The 21,976-nt window shown below is 35.6% G+C and overlaps 1 pseudogene; it reads left to right on the top strand.

Annotated features, from left to right (window-relative positions):
- Positions 1–21,976, top strand: part of LOC128572298 (ankyrin repeat domain-containing protein 12-like) — a 104,149-nt pseudogene that overhangs the window by 49,478 nt on the left and 32,695 nt on the right.

The following is a 21,976-nucleotide window of genomic DNA, read 5'->3' as shown; positions in this document are numbered from 1 at the left end:
CATAATGAGACTCTGTCTCAAAAAAAAAAATGTAGAATAGACTTTAAAAATCATTCTTGGCATTTTTCTTATTTTCTTTCAACCTGAAACAGAATATTAACTTTAAAAGATTGTTTTAAAAATTACAGATATTAGCTGGGCATGGTGGCTCATGCCTGTAATTCTAGCACTCTGGGAGACCAAGGTGAGAGGATCACTTTAGGTCAGGAGTTTGAGAACAGCAAAAATGAGACTCAGTCTCTCACAAAAGTAGAAAAAGGTGTGTGTTGGTGCACACCTATAGTCCCAGCTACTTGGGAGGCTGATATAGTAGGATTGCTTGAGCCCAAGAGTTTGAAGTTGCTGTGATCTTTGATGATCTCACTACACTATAATCTAGCAGTGCAATAGAGCAAGAGTCTTTCTCAAAAATAAAATAAAACAAATACATAAATAAATACACAATTGTTACTTGTCTTGCCTTGCTATAAAAGAACATATCATGGAAAGGATTGCTCTGCTTAGAACTCACTGTTTTACATCCATCTCATTAATAGCAGTAGTTTAATACAGCCTAGTCTCAGTATAGCATAGAGGGAAGAAGTAGTTGATTAATGGGACAGATGTGGAAGCTTTAATATTCTAGCTCTTGAATTAAGTCCTTATAGAGTACATATTCACAAATACTTTGTCTAAACATACTTATCTGAATAAAAGCCAAACGATATGTGGGGTCAGGGTGAATTGAATTGGTTACTTCTAAAGGAAGATTTAGGTGGTTCTTAACCTTCCTAACGCCGCAATGTATTTTCATTGTTAAAAAGGGGTCATGGCCCACAGGTTGAGAACCACTGCTTTAGATCAACTGTTAAACTACTTATATTATGACTGTAATTGCAAGTTCAATTTATCCATTGTGCTTTTAATCTGTTAAAATAGTATGATTTCCTTCAATAATCCACTTCAGTCTAATAGGCACAATTTATTGGTTGCCACTTTTTCTTTGCAATCTGTGGAATTTGTGTGTTTTTATATGAAATGTCAATTATTTTTCATGGAATTTTTGTAGTTGTTAATATATTCAGTTTTTAAATGTCTTTACTGAAAATCTTGTCATTTACTACATTTACCACTTAACTTCAGAATGATATTAAAAAATGTTACTTTATTACCCTTTTAACTGAGTGAATATTTCCATCACTAAACTTTCAGGCTTATTTTTAAAAAATACTATGTTTTAGAGTTACTTTTTTTTATTTTTTTTTGAACACTTGAGTACTGAAATCTTGAATACTGTCTTGTAATAGTGATCCTGGAAAAAAAGGTCTATGTCAATAAGTTGAGGATGTGAAGATCAGAATATTATTGTGAGTTGAAATGGTGTATTTCTTAATAAGTGAAAGTATGTACTCTGTCCATATCACTGAAGTCAGTTCTCCATATTCTCATTTCTCTGTCATGAATTGTTAGACAGAATTATGTATTCTTAACTGATTGACTTTGACTTAGAATGCTTTCTTTCTAAGAGGGCTTTTTATAGTGATCACTATAGTATTAGGTTGGTGCAAAAGAAATTGCTATTTTGGACCATGAATTTTAGATCATTACAACTAGGCTCGGACACATCTTTATTAATCAAAATAGGAACCATTACAATCAACGCACTGTTGCCAATGAGAAATAAGTTTTTTGATTCTGTAGTGTAAAAATCCATGCTTTGGGATTTGACGAACTCTTGGAAAGCATTTTCTGCGTCATGCTCCTTGTGGAAATATTTTCTCTGAAAAAAATTGTTGAGATGCTTGAAGAAGTGGTGGTAGATTATTGAGAGACGAGGTGAATGTGGTGGATGAGGCAAAACTTCATAGCCCAATTTGTTCAACTTTTAAAACATCGGTTGTGCGACTTGTGGTCAGGAATTGTCATGGAGAAGAACCAGGCCCTTTCTGTTGACCGCTGTGCGGCGGCAGGCGTTGCCGTCTATTGTGCATCTCATTGATTGGCTGAACATACTTCTCAGGTAGAACCGTTTCACCGGGATTCAGAATGCTATAGTGGGTCAGATCAGCAGCAGACCGCCAAACAGTGACCATGACCTTTGTTTAGTGCAGGTTTGGCTTTGGGAAGTGCTTTTGGAAGTTCCTGTAAGTCCAGCCACTGAGCTGGTCATCACCAGTTGTCATATGAAATCCACTTTTCCTCACACATCACTATCCAATTGAGAAATGGTGCATGGAATAAGAGAAGACAACACTTGAAAATGATGATTGTCTGGTTTTTGGTCAGCTCGTGAGTCACCTACTTATTGAGCTTTTTCACCTTTTCAGTTTGCTTCAAATGCTGAATGCCAGAATGGTTATTGAGTTTTTAGGCAATTTCTTCAGTAATTTCTCCTGTAGTTGTCAGAGGATCAGCTTCCATGATTGCTTTCTGTTGGTCATTGTCAGCTTCCGATGGCGGCCGTATCCTCCTCATCTCGTCTCCTTTGCAAAACTTCTTGAACCACTGCACTGTATGTTGGTTAGCAATTCCTGGGCCAAATGTGTTGTTGATGTTGCGAGCTGTTTCAGCTGCTTTATGACCCATTTTGAACTCAAATAAGAAAATTACTCTAATTTCCTTTTTGTCTAACATTTCCATAGTCCAAATATATAAAAACAGGAAGTAAGTCATTAGTAAAAGTGAGAAAAGCTCGTTAAAATGATGCATGATGTAATTATATTTATTTAAGAATGTATTCTGGTACCAAATAGCAAATTTCAACAATGCAAAAACTATAAATACTTTTGTGCCACTTTATACCATTTGAATGTATTTGCGATCTAGGATGATACTGCAGTCCACGGTGTTTTGTTGTCTTCAGAGTAGTTTGACACTCAGAGAACAAAATGGGTTGATTCAGGTTTTCTTAAGACAAATTCTAATCAACCCAAAAAAACAGTGATGAAGTACTACTACTTCTTTTACTGTTTGTCAGATGGTATGTTTTAATAAACAGCATCAGTAATATGTATTATTGAAAAAGCATGGTTGAATTCCTCAACTTTAAGATATTCCAGATGAAGAAACTGAAATCTTAGGTGTTGGCAAAACCTGTGTTTTAAACGTACTTTGGCTTTGTCTTAAAAAGTAATCTTTTGGAAAAATAATGATAAATCATTAAGTAACTGGTGGTCTTTTGAAAATGTTGGTTTGTTGAATTCTGCACTTCCCTTTATGTGCTTTTTTCTTTTCTGTCTCTCTTCATTCTGTAGATTCAGATGCAGGACATACAAGCGAAAATTGGGGGAAAAGACTTATATCTTTTTACAGGACATACTCAGGTAATTAGATTATCAGGTGTTCCTGTTTAGCCAGTGGTTTCTATCACATTTACAATTAATTATTGTATGATAAGCAACCTATTTTCAAACTTATATATAGATTTCTTTGGCTAAATAACTGTACTGTGTTTACTATTTTTGTTCTGAGATATCAAGTGTATCATATACAGTACATTGTAGCAGGACTACTTCATGCCTCCACTCATGTAGAAAACAATGTGAGAGTCAACCTCTGGCATGGTGTGGTGCAGTGATCCCTATGGGAAGATACCCTTTAGGAGAGATCCTTGTCTATTTTGTAATATACACTTCACAAGGTATACATAGTGTGCTGATTTTGATAGTATCATCAGATCCTTTTTGTCATGTTTTTTTTTAAAAAAACATATTTAAGTGCGGCGCCTGTGGCTCAGTCGGTAGGGCGCCAGCCCCATATGCCGAGGGTGGCGGGTTCAAACCTGGCCCCGGCCATACTGCAACCAAAAAATAGCCGGGCGTTGTGGCGGGCGCCTGTAGTCCCAGCTACTCGGGAGGCTGAGGCAAGAGAATCGCCTAAGCCCAGGAGTTGGAGGTTGCTGTGAGCTGTGTGAGGCCACGGCACTCTGCCAAGGGCCATAAAGTGAGACTCTGTCTCTACAAAAAAAAAAAAAAAAAAAAGAGAAAAAAAAACATATTTAAACATTTTTTTCCATTAAACTCATTAGTCTTTATTGACTTTGCTGCCAAAGCTAAATTTACTTATAACTGGATTAAAATACCAGGTTACCAGGAGAGATGCCATCACCATTAACTATATTTATACCTCTGTTCAGCTTGGTACCAGTTACTATATGTTTCTGATTTCATAATTGCTCTAGATAAAGAGTTGAAGAAAATATATAAATACTATCACTTTAAAGAGTAAATGTGTTCTCTAGTATGTTAAAATTAGTTAAAAGTTTTGGTTGTCCTTTTTTTATAAATGGGCTAACATTTTTATTTCTGAACTTTAAAACATTATAAATACTGTTTAGTCCCTGGATCTAAGTGTCCAGTTTTTAGCACATGACATTTAGCTATATAAAAAAAAAAAACTGAAATAAACTTGTTACTGATAATAAATACTTTTTAATTATTTCATAAATTTGTTGGGTTGGGTGGGGAAGTGGTAAAATCCAGTAATTATCCATAAAATTATTAGTTGAGCTTGAACAATCAGTAGTGCCTGGCTACTATTGTAAAAGTGGAGAGTGGGGGCATATTTATAATCAGTTACTTGGAAATTACATTTCTAAAAGTGCACCTGCAAAAGATCTATGTGTGTTTGTATATATATGTGTGTGTGTGTGTGTGTGTGTGTGTATACATATATATGAAGCCATTCATCATCTGAATCTTATTGCAGAAAACCAAAAGATTCAGACATTCAACTGTTAGAGATTCATGTAGATATTTTATAACCAGTGAGTAATGGCAATTTTTTTTTCTCAGAATTGAAGTTACATACATTGCAAACATGATTGGTGCTCATCTCTATTTGTAGTTCCAGTGTTTCATTTCCTACACAGTGACTAATTTCTGAGACACTGATTGGTTTGTGAACCAAGTCTCCAAGAAAAACAGTTTTATTTCTTACTTAATTGGGATGCAACTATGTTGAGCTTTCTGTATTCTGACATGATCTGAAAAGAAAGCATTAGTTTTCAATATTATAAGACCGGGACATCTCTATTTCTGGGGGTTTTCTGAACCTTGAACGAACAAATGTTGGATTGTTGCAAAGTCCACTTCTCTGTGTGGGTTGAAGAGTCTTAAGTGAATTTCTTGTATTTTTCCTTGTAAATCTACACTGAGTGGAATTTGAAGTTTATAGTAGACTGTACTAAATGAGCACATTTGTCAGTATTATTACTATATTTAAACTTGAAAATTCTGGCCTATTATTAGGACAAATAAATACATTTTACAGCTACCAAATCTTGAGAAGTGTCTAACTCTTTATCAAATACATAGTATACTGTGCATGTCTAAAAAATTATCATTTTTTAGTTATGACAGATCAGAGGAAACAAACTCATTATAGGACAGATAAATAGCCTTGTTAACTCCTTTAAACTTGAAAAAGCATATTTAGAGACATTTGTGTCTAACGTTTAGACTTTGCAGAATGGTATGGTTGTCTGTGGCCTTGCTATCTTATACCAGCTACTCTTTATTTACGTTTCTTATCTGTCTCATGTAAAACCTGAACTGAGATAAATGACTGTGATAACTAAATTAAAGCAAAACTAGAGTTCATGTAGGATGTAGCATCTAATTTGGATTTATTTATTTATTTATTTATTTATTTTATTTTATTTTATTTTATTTATTTTTTATTTTTTATTAAACCATAGCTGTGTACGTTAGTATGATCGTGGTGCACCATACACTTGATTCATAGATCGTTTGACACATTTTCATCACATTAGTTAACATAGCTTTTGTAGCATTTTCTTAGTTATTTTGCTAAGACCTTTACATTCCACATTTACTAGGATTCACATATACCCTTGTAAGATGCACCGCAGGTGTAATCCCATTAATCCCCCTCCTTCCCCCTCCCTCCTCCCTCCCTCCCCTCCCTTTCCCCTTTCTCCCTATTCTTTTTTTTTTTTTTAAATTAAATCATAACTGTATACATTGATATGATCATGGGGCATCATACACTCACTTCATAAACCATTTGACACATTTTCATCACAGTGGTTAACATAGCCTTTCCGGCGTTATCTCAGTTACTGTGCCAAAACATTTACATTCTACATTTACCCAGTTTCGCAAATACCCCTGTAAGATGCACCACAGGTGTGATCCCACCGCTCCTAATTTGGATTTTTGTTTAAATATTTGGAGTATACCAAATTTGTTAATTCTTTTCCAAAATATGACAATCGTATCTTTGATCATTTGGCAGCATGGCATTCTAATAATGAATTTATAAGTATTTTTTATTGTCGCCTGTTTGCTTTAGAGTGTATTTATAAGTATTTTTTATTGTCACCTGTTTGCTTTAGAGTGTATTGAATTGTATTAAAATTCAATTAAAATGAAAAAAGTCAATTGTTTTGCAAATAAAAAGGCCAATTTTTTCTCAAATCTGTTTTAAGGAAACTGTTTTTTTGTTTTCCTCTCATCACTAGATTTTACTTCTTTTCCTTGAAACATCTTTTCTACTTTATAGAAAATTTTCACAATATTAACTATTTTATTTTCAGGTGAGAAGTACCACTTAAATATTTGCTATTCATATGGAAAACCATTAAAACAGTAACTGTGGTTTCTCACTAAATACTAGAAAGCCATGATGTTTAGTTACATGTTTTAACTAGAAAGGGTGAATATAGATTTCAGGAAAAAATAGGCTTCTCCAAAGACATATTTAGGGCTTTATAATAAATTTAGTAGTAAGTTAGGTTAAATGCTGATATTTTTTGGATTTATAGTAAATGGGATCATTAAAGAATGATCTCATTTATATAACATAAATAAGGATATGATAAATAAGAAAATAAAAGATTATACTGGAAATATTAATGAAAGCTGATTTAATGAGTTGATATTTTTGTTTTTATGTAAAATCAAATATTTCACAAAGTGGACATTCTAGGAGCTATGGAATTTTTAATGATTTGTGGGCAGCAGAGTTTAAAGATTAGGACCTTTAATTTTTCTAGTCCATTAGAAAGCCAGTTTATCCCAGTTAACTTAAGTGATACATTGAAACATTATTTAATTTCTTATGCCTACTAATAATACCAGATTTTAATTAATTTCTTGAGACATGCCAGATTAATAAATGCTAATCTCCTAGAGTATTCTAGCAGCAGGCACATCTCTGTGAATGAAACCACTGTGTTGACTACTAAGCCTTCCCTTCTCCCACTCATTTTTGCTGTTAAATTTATTATTTATTTTACTCAATTATTTTTGCAGCTCTTCTTTACAGGTACCCTCAAACCTGGATCCATAAATTCCAGATACTGGTATAGGGTTTTTCAAGAAACAGATGCCTAGGCAGGTAATAGCCAGACTTCTATACATTAGCTTATACAGGGTACATGTAAAACACAGACATCTATATCTCTCACCTAAGAAATTCAGTTCAGTCAGAATTTTCTCACACTAATGGGGAATTCAGGTAGCATTGCCAAAGAATTTTCCAAATAGTTTGAATCTGAGAGCTTACTGTGATGAATCAGATCTCTTTGAAAGTCCCTCATAAATTTATAGATCTGTGTAGGATGTCTGCTAAGCCATAGCCAACAAGAATCTTTAATTTGCTTATTTTTAGCTTTGATTATATCATTTCACATTTAAGAATCCTGTGACTAGAATAAAATAATTTGGTGCCCTTTTTTCAGTAATTACGCTGTGTGATGAGACCTGTCATAAATACTTAGTTCCAGGGGCAGAGACAAGATGGCGGACTGAAGCCAGCTTTCCACAGAGGCTCCCATCCTGAAGGAGAGTTAAAGGACAAAAATTTAGCAAGTAACCTGATGGATTTGAGCAGCACCAAGAGAGAAAGTTGAAAACGCACATCAACCCCGCTAAGGAGAGCTGCGACCACAACGATGCAAACAAAAGGTACAAAACCCATCACCAAGCGGATGGGAGTCCCCCATCTGATTGGCTTAAGAGCCCCACAAACAAACGGGAAGAAATCAAAGGCCCTCCCACTACACTTCACGGGAGAGACCTACTAAAATCTGGACCTACCTCCCTTACTAGGGTGCCTAGATGTTCTCCTGCCAGGCATAAAAACTGTATAAAATTGTAAATATCCTTTGCCGGCAACTCTGAGCTCCCAGCACTCCCCTCTACTCTCTCTGAGGTCTGAAAGCCTGTCCCCAAGGAGTTCGGATTCTTGGGTGACTTCCAGAGGGGAGAGGACATTGCCCGAGCTGCGGCTGGTCAGCACTGATTTTGGGGCACGGGAGGGAAGTGAGGACAGTCAGCTGAGGGCAACCCTCACCAGGGAAGTGCTTCCCTGAGGTGTGGTGCAGCAGCTCTCCTTCAGCAGCAATACAACCAGCCATAAAACTGAGTGGAACTGTGTGACCTCACTACCGGCTTCTCTGGGCTCCCTGCGGCTCTGGGCTCCTAGCAGCTCTGGACTCCCAGCTGCTCTGGGCTTCCGGCGCTCCCCCTGCCCTCGCTCTGTGGTCTGGAGACCTGAGTGCCTGCACACAGCTGGACAAGGAACTGGGTGGAACTGAGTGTGTTCGCTGCTGGCGGCTCTGGGCTCCCACCGCTCCCCCCACCCCTGCCCTCACTCTGACGAGAGACTAGGAGGAACTGAGTGTGCTCGCTGCCGGTGGCTCTGGGCTCCTGGCGCCCCACCCGACCCTCACTCTGGAATCTGGAGACCTGTCCCCCCAGGAGTCCAGATTCTTGGGGGATTTGTTGGGGTATGGACAGTGCCTGGTGGGTCCTGACTCTGGGAAGCAGGAGTGAGGCTGGGGGAGACCCACATCAGAGCGCAGTTCCCTGAGGCAGCTGAAGCCACACCCCCTGTCTCCCTGGGCAACCAGAGGATGCCACCCCTGAGGATAGGATTTGCCTGATGTGACTCACAGACCCTGGAAACTTCCAGGGCAGGGCCGACTCAGAGAACTGAGACTTCAACCCAGAGCAAGTGCTTCACTGGGGTCAAACAGAAGCCAGCTGAAAAAAAGTCAGAACCACTTAGCCCCACCACACCAGATAGGGCCCCAGTGTCTCAGGCCACAACACTGAATGGGCCCTCAAAAAAAACCCAGGGGAAAAATAAAAGGGAGTAAAACAACCATGGGGCGGAATCAGTGGAAAAACTCTGCTAACATGAATAACCACAATAGATCAACTCCCTCAAGAAAAGATATGGTGGATGTAATTGAAGATCCCATTCATAAACAACTGGCAGACATGTCAGAAATCGAATTCAGAATTTGGATTGCAGACAAGATTGATAAAATGGAATTAGGAATCCGAGGAGAAATTTAAAAATTGTCTCAAGAATTTAACGAATTTAAAGAAAAAACCACCAAAGACTTAGACACACTGAAGCAAGAATTTGCAGCCCTCAAAGATATGAAAAATACAGTAGAATCCCTCAATAACAGAATGGACCAAGCAGAAAAAAGGATTCCTGACATCGAAGATAAAGCCTTTGAACGCTCCCAAACTCTCAAAGAGGAAGAGAAATGGAGAGCAAAAACGGATCGTTCTCTTAGTGCCGCGGACCGCCAGTCGTTGGGCCTCAGTCTGAGGGTGCTCAGGGCGAACGTTACAGGTTGATTGAAAGGTCGACGCAGGATGAAAATGACAGACTGCCACACACCGAGTGATGAAGAAAGCAGCTGTACTTTACTGAATTTTAAGAGTGGTTTTTATACATTTTTGACAAAGCATTACAAATTACAAAAGGTATTTCTACAACTTGCTGAGCTTTACAAGTTAATATTTAACTTTGTAGATGTGAGTATTTGACCATCTCACTTAAACAATATCCTGTCTGCAAGGGGTTTTGCCCGCGAGGGGGAACAAAGGCTGCTGGTTATCAGTTGTGTCTTTCACTTCCCCTTATCTAAGTAAATGCTTTAAAGGTTAGAGTTTTAAAACGTGAAAATTCTTTCTTTATAACTACTAGTATTAGTAATAATTCACAAATTATTTATTTCTAATGTGATTATAAGATTTCATATATGTGTAAATTATGTAAGTGATTATAGTACTAGGAAATATATGAAATGTAAAGGTATGTGGAAAGTTTTAAGTCGTGGGTGGCTGTGGGTGGTGTAAGTACATATCTAGATGGAGCATCTTGTTTGTTGTTCCTGCATTGTCTCAATGCATTGTCTCAATCCACTGACATTTATGGTGGGAACGTGCTCCTGCATCGTTCCCCCGGAGACATTGAGTCTCCACCAGCTATGTGTGATTTTGGATCAGTAAGTCATTATGTTTATTCTTAGTTTCTTAGAACAATCAAGCAACAGTCAGGCATTCAGCTCAACAAACAGGTTTCAGGGTAAAGGTTTCTTAGGCTTTTATGCCGCACCTCGTGAGTCATTACGTTCATCAAAAAGCATGCTAGGCAACTTATGCGCTGCTGTCGCATACCAGGGGGGCTGGGGGTATCGCTCCGGGGAGCACAGACCACCTATTCCTGCGTTCTACAACGCGGACAGCGCCACCCCACCACGGCTAGATGCCGGGGGTGCGGCATCTTAGAGAGCTCTGGGATAATTCGAAGAAGGCTAATATACGAATAGGAGTTCCGGAAAATGATGAAGTGGCATTGATGGGCACAGAGGCCCTTCTGCATGAAATTATGAAAAAGAATTTTCCAGACATGCCTAGAGATTCTGAAATTCAGATAGCAGGCAGTTTGAGAATTCCAGCACGATTCAATCCCAATAAGTCATCCCCCAGACATATCATAATTAGCTTCACTAAAGATAACATGAAGGAGAAAATTCTCAATGTTACCAGGTGAAAGAAAGCCATTACCTACAAAGGAAAGAACATTAGAATGACTGCAGATCTCTCTGCTGAAACTTTTCAAGCCAGAAGAGGGTGGTCATCAACTTTTAATCTCCTAAAGCAAAATAACTTTCAACCCCAGATCTTGTATCCAGCTAAACTCAGCTTCATTTATGGTGGAGAAATTAAATACTTTAACGACATTCATATGTTGAAGAAAGTTGCCACAACCAAACCAGCTCTTCAGGATATTCTCAGACCTATCCTCCATAATGACCAACCCAATACTCTACTACAAACGTAAACTCACTCAGAAACGTCTGATCAAACTCCAACTTCTACAAGGGTGAAAAGATTAAAAATGTCCACTGGACTTTTGAAAAACTCAATACCCAAAATTCCACCAAACTTATCAATAGTCTCCATTAATGTGGTGAATGGCTTAAACTGTCCTCTAAAGAGACATAGATTAGCTGACTGGATACAAAAACTCAGACCAGATATCTGTTGCTTACAAGAGTCACATCTTAACTTAAAAGACAAATACAGACTCAGGGTGAAAGGATGGTCATCCATATTTCAGGCAAATGGTAACCAGAAAAAATCAGGTGTTGCAATTTTATTTTCAGACACAATAGGCTTTAAACCAACAAAAATAAGGAAGGACAAGAATGGTCACTTCATATTTGTTAAGGGTAATACTCAATATGATGAGATTTCAATTATTAATATCTATGCGCCCAACCAGAATGCACCTCAATTTATAAGAGAAACTCTAACAGACATGAGCAACTTGATTTCCTCCAGCTCCATAATAGTCAGGATTTTGTCACTCCTTTGGGAGTGACAAAAAGCTGAGTAAAGAAATTTTAGATTTAAATCTAACCATCCAGCATTTAGATTTAGCAGACATCTACAGAACATTTCATCCTATCAAAACAGAATACACATACTTCTCATCAGCCCATGGAACTTACTCCAAAATCGATCACATCTTAGGTCACAAGTCTAACCTCAGTAAATTTAAAGCAATAGAAGTTATTCCATGCATCTTCTTGGACCATCATGGAATAAAACTTGAGCTGAGTAACAACAGGAATCTGCATACTCATACAAAAACATGGAAATTAAATAACCTCATGCTGAATGATAGCTGGGTCAGAGATGAGATCAAGAAGGACATTGCCAAATTTTTGGAACAAATGATAATGAAGACACGAACTATCAGAACCTCTGGGACACCGCAAAGGCAGTTCTAAGAGGGAAATTTATAGCACTGCAAGCCTTCCTCAGTAGAATGGAAAGAGAGGAAGTTAGCAACTTAATGGGACATCTCAAGCAACTGGAAAAGGAAGAACACTCCAACCCCAAACCCAGTAGAAGAAAAGAAATAACCAAAATCAGGGCAGAACTAAATGAAATTGAAAACAAAAGAATAATACAACAGATCAATAAATCAAAAAGCTGTTTGTTTGAAAAGGTCAACAAAATAGATAAACTGTTGGCCAACCTAATCAGGGAAAAAAGAGTAAAATCTCTAATCTCATCAATCAGAAATGACAAAGACGAAATAACAACAGACTCCTCAGAAATCCAAAAGAAAATCTGAAGGAAATGGATCGATACTTGGAAGCTCGTCACCTTTCAAGACTTAACCAGAATCAAGTGGAAATGTTGAACAGGCCCATATCAAGTTCAGAAATAACATCAACCATACAAAACCTCCCCATAAAGAAAAGCTCGGGACCAGATGGTTTCGCATCAGAATTCTACCAAACCTTTAAAGAGGAATTAGTATGTATATTACTTAACCTTTTCCAAAAGGTAGAAAAAGAAGGAAGGCTACCCAACACGTTCTATGACAAACATCACCCTGATCCCCAAACCAGGAAAAGACCCAACAAGAAAAGAAAATTATAGACCAATATCACTAATGAATATAGATGCAAAAATGTTCAACAAGATCCTAACAAACAGAATCCAGCAACACATCAAACAAATTATACATCATGATCAAGTCAGCTTTATCCCAGGGTCTCAAGGCTGGTTCACTATACGTAAATCTATAAATGTAATTCAGCACATAAACAAAGTAAAAAACAAAGACCATATGATTCTCTCAATCGATGCAGAAAAAGCTTTTGATAACATCCAACATCCCTTCATGATCAGAACACTTAAGAAAATTGGCATAGAAGCGATCTACAGCAAACCGACAGCCAATATCATATTGAACGGAGTTAAATTGGAATCATTTCCATTTAGATCAGGAACCAGACAAGGTTGCTCATTGTCTCCATTGCTTTTTAACATTGTAATGGAAGTTTTAGCCACCGCAATTAGGGAAGAAAAGGCAATCAAGGGTATCCACATAGGGTCAGAAGAGATCAAACTTTCGCTCTTCACAGATGATATGATTGTATATCTGGATAACATTAGGGACTCTACTACAAAACTCTTAGAAGTGATCAAGGAATACAGCAACATCTCAGGTTACAAAATCAACATTCATAAATCGGTAGCCTTTATATATACCAACAATAGTCAAGCTGAAAAAACAATTAAGGACTCTATCCCATTCACAGTAATGCCAAAGAAGATGAAATATTTGGGAGTTTATCTAACAAAGGACGTGAAAGATCTATATAAAGAGAACTATGAAACTCTAAGAAAAGAGATAGCCGAGAATGTTAATAAATGGAAAAACATACCATGCTCATGGATGGGAAGAATCAACATTGTTAAAATGTCCATACTATCCAAAGCAATATATAACTTCAACGCAATCCCTATTAAAGTTCCACTGTCATACTTTAAAGATCTTGAAAAAACAATACTTCGTTTTATATGGAATCAGAAAAAACCTCGAATAGCCAAGACATTACTCAGAAATAAAAACAAAGCAGGAGGAATTACGCTACCAGACCTCAGACTATACTACAAATCCATAGTGATCAAAACAGCATGGTATTGGCACAAAAACAGAGAAGTAGATGTCTGGAACAGAATAGAGAACCAAGAGATGAATCCAACTACTTACCATTATTTAATCTTTGACAAGCCAATTAAAAACATCCAGTGGGGAAAAGATTCCCTATTTAACAAATGGTGCTGGGTGAACTGGCTGGCAACCTGTAGAAGACTGAAACTGGACCCACACCTTTCACCATTAACCAAGATAGACTCTTACTGGATTAAAGATTTAAACTTAAGACATGAAACTATGAAAATACTAGAAGAGAGTGCAGGGAAAACCCTTGAAGAAATTGGGTTGGGCGAGTTTTTTATGAGAAGGACCCCCTGGGCAATTGAAGCAGCTTCAAAAATACACTATTGGGACTTGATCAAACTAAAAAGCTTCTGCACAGCCAAGAACACAGTAAGTAAAGCAAGCAAACAGCCCACAGAATGGGAGAATATATTTGCAGGTTATGTCTCCGACAAAGGTTTAATAACCAGAATCCACAGAGAACTCAAACGCGTCAGCAAGAAAAGAACAAGGGATACCATCGCAGGCTGGGCAAGAGACTTGAAAAGAAACTTCTCTGAAGAAGACAGGCGCGCGGCCTTCAGACATATGAAAAAATGCTCATCATATTTAATCATCAGAGAAATGCAAATCAAAACTACTTTGAGATATCATCTAACTCCAGTGAGACTAACCTATATCACAAAATCTCAAGACCAGAGATGTTGGCGTGGATGTGGAGAAAAGGGAACACTTTTGCACTGCCGGTGGGAATGCAAATTAATATATTCCTTTTGGAAAGATGTTTGGAGAACACTTAGATATCTAAAAATAGATCTGCCATTCAATCCTGTAATTCCTCTGCTGGGCATATACCCAGAAGACCAAAAATCACATCATAACAAAGATATTTGTACCAGAATGTTTATCGCAGCCCTATTCATAATTGATAAGTCATGGAAAAAGCCCAAATGCCCATCGATCCACGAATGGATTAATAAATTGTGGTATATGTACACCATGGAATACTATGCAGCCTCGAAGAAAGATGGAGACTTTACCTCTTTCATGTTTACATGGATGGAGCTGGAACATATTCTTCTCAGTAAAGTGTCTCGAGAATGGAAGAAAAAGTGCCCAATGTACTCACCCCTACTATGAAACTAATTTAGGACCTTCACATGAAAGCTATAACCCAGTTACAACCTAAGAATAGGGGGAAGGGGATAAGGGTGGGGAGGGAGGGGGGATTGAAAGGATCACACCTGTGGTGCATCTTACAAGGGTGTATATGAAGCTTAGTAAATGTGGAATGTAAATGTCCTAGCAAAGTAACTAAGAAAATGCCAGGAGGGCCATGTCAACTAATGTGATGAAAATGTGTCAAACAGTCTATGAACCAAGTGTATGGTGCCCCATGATCATATTAATGTACACAGCTATGATTTAATAAAATAAAAAAAAATACCTAGTTCCTTGAGAGATTGCACAGATCAGTGCTGGAATTAGGAAGGTAATTTGAAGGAGTACTGATATATAGGCTTAGCAGTAATTAGGAAGAATAAAATTATAATGAACGAAGAAGTTTCAAAGATGTAATACTAAGCAATGTTTGAAATGTTATTGAAGTTTAATCGTACTAGAAAAAATCACTAAAATACAAATTTTATTAGGAATAAATTTTCAAATGTTTTTTTCAGAAAATAATTGAATTAAAAATTTTTTTAGTGCATTCGAGATGAAATTTCTTTACATAATATAATAAAACCCCATTGCCTTTTTGTCTGGCTATTGCTAGTATACATGTATAGCATAAATCAAAAGAGTCATCTATGTTTGCTTTTGAATAATTGCATTTGTTTCAAATTCTTACACTTTTATTAATAATTCCAGAGAAAGAAGGTTCAGAAAAGAAGAAAACAAAAAAAGAAGCTGGAAATAAGAAATCTACACCAGTTAGCATTCTTTTTGGTTATCCACTCCCTGAGCGAAAACAGATGGCACTTCTTATGCAGATGACAGCAAGAGACGACAGTCCAGGTGATAACTACCATCATTGAGTTAATTTGGACAACTCTAGCCTGTCTTAATAATTATTTTTAACTACTTTTAATTTTTATCTTTTCTTGGATTTAATCAGAATTACTTATACCATGGGATTTAATCAGAATTACTTACACCATGAGTTTGTTATTTTATGATTATTTGTGTGACAGTTCATTGATTGGCTATATCCTCCATTAAATTAGAAGCTGTACAAGAGCAAGAGTCTTTGTACTTGTGGACATTCAGTAAATATTAAATAAAATAAATTTAGAAAGTGATTGATCCACCTTGAGAAATTTCTTGCAGAACTATGTGCTTTTACCTTTTTGATGACTTTTTTCATCTTACTTTCTATAAGTCTGCTTCTAGGATATAGTTTTCTTTTCAGTTAACTCCGTCAGTACCATGCCCTAACCAATTGTGCCACTGGAGCACTTCTTTTCAGTTAACTAGCATCCTGCTGATAAACTGGTAATCTTACCACATTGCTACTTTTAGAAGTGTGTTAATCTGTATTTTATTGCTTAAAATCTACTACGTTCTTCTAAAAGGTAAACATCTGCTGTGTACTAAGTTTATTTCATATTTAATTTCACATTTCTAGTTAAGATGATGTGCCACGTGTATGTGTGTGTTTATTCATGTACTGTATGCTCCAGAAATAAATTGGAGATGGATTACCAGAAGGACAAAAAGAGGGAACAGACTAAACAAACTGCTGATTTATTAAAAAGAGCTAAAAAGGTAAATAAAGTCCAGTCCCCAGCTGGACTGAGGTAGTTATTACTATTCAGCAATGAACAAATTCAAAAGAAAAAAAATTTAATTGTATAGTTTTCATTCAGCGTGAATTCAAACATCTTTATTTAAGACTCCAGGTAGCATAATGGATCCTCTTGCAATGGATTGGAAAGATTTTTTCAATGTACTTTTTCCTATATTGACTCTTTTTACTGGGATGCAATGGTTAATTCCTTACAGTTTCTAAGTATCATAATTTCAGTTAAAGCATGAATGTATCTAAATATGTTTTGCTACTAAAAACTTTTTAGGGCTTCCTGCTTTTTGAAATAGTTATGTTATGGTTACTCTTAACCTTTTCCACCTTCAACTTGAGAAAGACTGTGGCCAAATTAAAGATTTCTTACATTGCTAAAATTTTAAATGTTTTCTATCAAATGCTGACTTTGAATTAGGTTTAATAGTTAAATGAAAAGACATTTAAAAAAAACTTTTTTTTCCCATGCCGTGAACTTTTGTCCTTTACAGAATAAAGAATTAATATAATAAGACAAGAAGTAAAAATCCTCCTTCATCTCCAGTGACCTCTGCTAAAGAGACAACCATTATTAACAATTTCTTATCTATATTTCCAGGGATGTTTTAGGTGTAACCATACAAATATACATATATTTTTGTTATGGTTTGTCATAAATAGCATTATAAATAGTTGGCTATAGTTGGCTTTTTAAAGGCTAGCTCTTAGTTTTCTTTATTAATATGTATAAACTAGATTGGAAAGCTTTTAAAATATCAAGCTGTTTTCTGTCATATAGATATTCTCAGAGTGTACAGTTAATTGTTTTACTCGTAGATCAATCTTTAGTTTTTAAGGAATTCAACAAGCTAATTTTCTTAAATAATTTGACCACAAAAATTATCAAACATTTAATTTAATCAAGTATTTTCAAGTACCACTGTAAATCAAGAAGTCTTCTAAGCAATGAGGGAGGATACAGTGATGAATTAGATAGACGAGGTTCTTGCTCAATAACGTTATGGAAATACTTAGATAGGAAACTGTAATTGAGTTAATGTGCTTTAATTCCAAAAGATAAACTTTAAACTTACTTCTTTTTAATGAATCAGTGATACTGAGAATTTCGATCATGTCAGGTTGCAACACTGATAACTTTCATAGATGTTTTTCTCTTAAAACATAGATATTTTTCTCTTATTTATAACTTTCTTTTAAAAGTTATAAATATTCAGAATTAGTTAACACTGTGTGTGTGTGTGTGTGTGTGTGTGTGTGTGTGTTTTGAATTCTAAATTGATTAAGAAACCAGAGTTTTTTTTAGTAGTTCTGAAATGGAGCAGGAGATTTAGGGTATTTTATAGTTTAACTTTCTTGGTTTTTGATAATAGAAACTACAACAAATACCAAAATAAAGGAATCAAAGCAAAGCACAATTTCTGTAGGCCTTTTTCCAGGTCACCTGTATTTTTTGTTTACCTTTGATTTCATTTTTCATACTAAAACCATGGTGACTTTAATTTGTACTTAATATCAGAACAAAACAACTCTAGTGGTTTGTCTTTGTTAGAGGTGTACATTCCAGTCTTCAAGTTTGTTTCATCTAGGTCTTAGAATAATAGCATAACATTGTCTTGGCAAAATATATTTAGCAATTCATCAAATTACTCATTAAGCAAACATTTTCAGGATGCATACTTGATACATTTTTATTACTTTAAACAAATTTTATGACTTGACAGAATAAAACATTTTCTAAATTGGCTTGTGGTACTTGATAAGCCTGAGGGGAATATCTATTCCATGTATTTGGGTCAAGTTATTAATGTATCATTCAGGTCATGTTTTGAATTGTTAGGGTGAGAAAGTATTCCCTGTGTTCCTGGAAATTAGTATGTTACCAATAAAAGCCTTTAAGGGTACAAAATATTTAGCCTATTTTGTTAACTTTCTTCTTTTTTGTACATTCCAAACCAAATCATCCATCACAAACAACCCCAACCCAAAAGAAAACTTCCAGTTCTTCATCGCAACAAAAAGGTAAAGTTAATTAAAGAAATGAATGTGGTGAAACTCCTTTACACATGGCAGCTATTAGAGGAGATGTGAAACAAGTTAAAGAATTAATAAGTTTAGGGGCAAATGTGAAAGATTTTGCAGGTAAGACAAGTAATTTAAGACTAATATTCAAGAACTAAAATTTGAACAGATCGTAGTTAAAATTTAATCCACATTTCTTTATTCCTTTTGCTGAAGTGAAAGACTTCTAAAAGTATTACTACAAAACTTCTGAAGTGTGTATATAAAACCCAGATCTCTATTATAATTTCGTGTCAGTAATAACTCACAGTTTTGTGTATTAAACTTATATTTTAGTTAACATATTACATTGTAATTCTTTATCCAATTTAGGTTCTATTCTAGGTGATTTTGAGTGATATATGTTTTCAAAGTAATTAATTCATTCTTAAGTCTATTAAGAATATTTGTTAACTTGCAGATGAGGACTGTGAGAGAATGGTATTGTTATTTTTATTTTCATTACTCAAGTAGTATACTAGTACATTCTTACTGTAAAGAGTACTAACAGTAAAAGTATGCCAGGAACAATATAAAAATTCCCTTTAATTTCACATATGACAGGACTCTATCCCCAGTTTCTTTCTCTTCCCCAGAAATGTTAACAATTAGAGGTTATGCTTTCACTGCATTTTCATAGTCCTATATATATAATGAGGATATATTTAGATAACAGACTTTTCAGAAATGAAATTACTCACTTCTGTACTAGTCTGTAGTTCTGCAACGTTAGCTATTAATGTCTTAGAGATGTTCCTCCTATAAAAGGAGACCTACTTCATTCATGTTTAACAGCTACATAATAATTTTGTAGTATAAATTTCTATAGGCAACATGGTAGTAAAAATCCATATAGAAACATCTTTGTATATAGATAATGAAAACAGTTAAACAGAAGTGAAATTGCTAAATAAAAAGAGATGTATATTTAAAGTTTTGAAATAGTGGCTGATGGCCAACCAAAAAACCTGTATAAATTCATACTATCATTAATAGTATATGAAAGAGCCATTTTCCTTATATCTTCACTAAAAGTGGGTATTATCAACTTATTAATCTGAAAAGTATAAAAAGAAAAATCTTAATTTTGGATTTTTGTAATCAGTAGTGACAGTAAACATTTTTCTTGTGTTGATTATAAATTTATGCATATTTTGTGAATTGTCAAATCCACTACTTTGCCTGTTTTCTTTTGGTTTGGTACAGTTTTTAACATAAGAGCCCTTCTTCATTTAGACTAGGTTTTATTTCTCTGTCAGATATGTAAAGATTTTCACCATGGCTTATTTTGAACTCTTGCTGCAATATTATACTGTGGTTTTATATAAACATATCAATTGCTCTTTTCATTTGTGGGTTTTTGTTTGATATTTAAGAAAGCTTTCTATTGTAGCACTATATTTTTATATTTCTACTTTACAGATTTTATTTTTACATGTAGCCCTATTATACTATACCTGGAATTTATGTCTCTGGTATGAGGGGGGAAAGGTGTGATAAATAAGACCTACTTTAAAGAAAGATTAAGGGCTGGACACAGTGTGGCTCGTGCCAGAAATTACCCACACTCTGGGAAGCCCATGTGGGTGGATTACTTGAACTCAGGAGTTTCTATTGTTTTCCTCTTTTTTCTTTCTTTCTTCTTTTTTTTTTTTTTGAGACAGAGTCTCACTGTGGTGTCCTCAGTAGAGTGCTGAGGCATCAGTAGCTCACAGCAACCTAAAAACCTTAAGCTTAAACTATTCTCTTGCCTCAGCCTTCCAAGTAGCTGGGACTACGGGCAGCCGCAGTTCAGGTCATTTTTGTCTGTTGCCTGCAGTCTTTTCAGCATTTCCAAATAGTAGACTTGATGAGCTGTCCCACTGATACAAATTCATAATGAGCAATTCCTCTGGTATTAGTAAAGGTTAGCAACATCATTTTGACTCTTTATTTGGACTGACAGAACATCTGTGGTTGTGGTGAATTGGCTGATTTCCATTTTGCACTTTGACCCTTTGTTTTAGGATTGTTACTGGTATGCCCATGTTTCATCACCTGTGATAATGTAGCCCAAAACATCATCTTGCCTCTCCAAAAGGTCTTGGCACACTTTGATTCTCTTTTGCTTTTGTTCATTGGTGAGCTCCTTCAGGACCATTTTTGTACACCTCTTTCTCATGCCAAGAGTTTTGGTTAACATTTTCCTATTTCTCTGTCAATGTTTACTTGGTATCCTGTGCTTCTCACAGTCAGCTGATGATTTTGATCCAGAATTCAACAGATTTTTGCAATGTTTTCATCAGTTCTCATTACTGGCCACCCTGACCTCTCTTCATCAGTGATGTTTTCTCTCCCCTCAGAAAAATGTTTAATCCACTTGTACACTGCTGTTTTCTATATGGCATTATCCCCATAAACTCAGACTAACATGTCCCTGATTTCATTTCTGCTCTTGCCAAGTTTAACAAGAAATTTAATGTTTGTTCATTGCTCTAATTGAAGCTCTGACATTCTCACAATATACAAACACACAAAAGCAATAATGAATACCACTCAGTGAGTCACCACCACATATCAACACAGACACAGCTGTAAGATGTTGATATACCAAGGTTATGTATGAAACTTTACTGAGCTATTTAATAACAGTACTGCCAACTGTAAGCCCACAGTCCCAGGTTCCCGCACTTAATTGTCAGACCCCATATTTTCTTCTTTGTATTTTTTAATGTTTTCTAATATTTCTTTTGTGAACATGGTACCTTTTTATTACAAAAGTAATTGAAATGATAAATTTTTTAGTTAAAATAAGTATTAAATTCAGAAAATATTGTATCAACAGAACAAAGCCTTTAAAACATAATGGGTTTGTTTCCTGAAAGACTAATCAAGCTTATTAGTACTTCACCTCCTTTTACCAGGCTTTTTCATAGTTTAAATTATTATAAATTGTCGAGTTTATATTTATTGGATAAACTTAAGTCGTTAATACTTTGTCACATAATTTAGCCCGTTGGAATATACTTGACCCTTGAACAACACAGGTTTGAACTGTGTGAATCCATTTATATGAAGAATTTTTTCAGTAAATATATGGAATTCTTTGAGATTTCCAATAATTTTTAAAAATTCAAACTATGTAGCCTAGAACTATTGAAAAAATTAAGAAAGCGGTATGTCACGAATGTATAAAATTTGTGTAGATACTAGTCTAATTTATCATTTACTGCCATAAAATATACATAGATGTATTATTAAAAAGTTAAAATTTGTAAAAATTTGAAGAGAATGGATGTCAGCCTGAACAGGGTATTTTTTTGTTTTTTTTTTTATTGTTGGGGATTCATTGATGGT

This window comes from Nycticebus coucang, chromosome 20 (assembly GCF_027406575.1).
Source record: "Nycticebus coucang isolate mNycCou1 chromosome 20, mNycCou1.pri, whole genome shotgun sequence".
NCBI classification, from domain to species: Eukaryota; Metazoa; Chordata; class Mammalia; order Primates; family Lorisidae; genus Nycticebus; species Nycticebus coucang.
The sequence above is the reverse complement of the archived record's forward strand: the minus strand, read 5'-3'. Positions and strand labels throughout refer to the sequence as shown.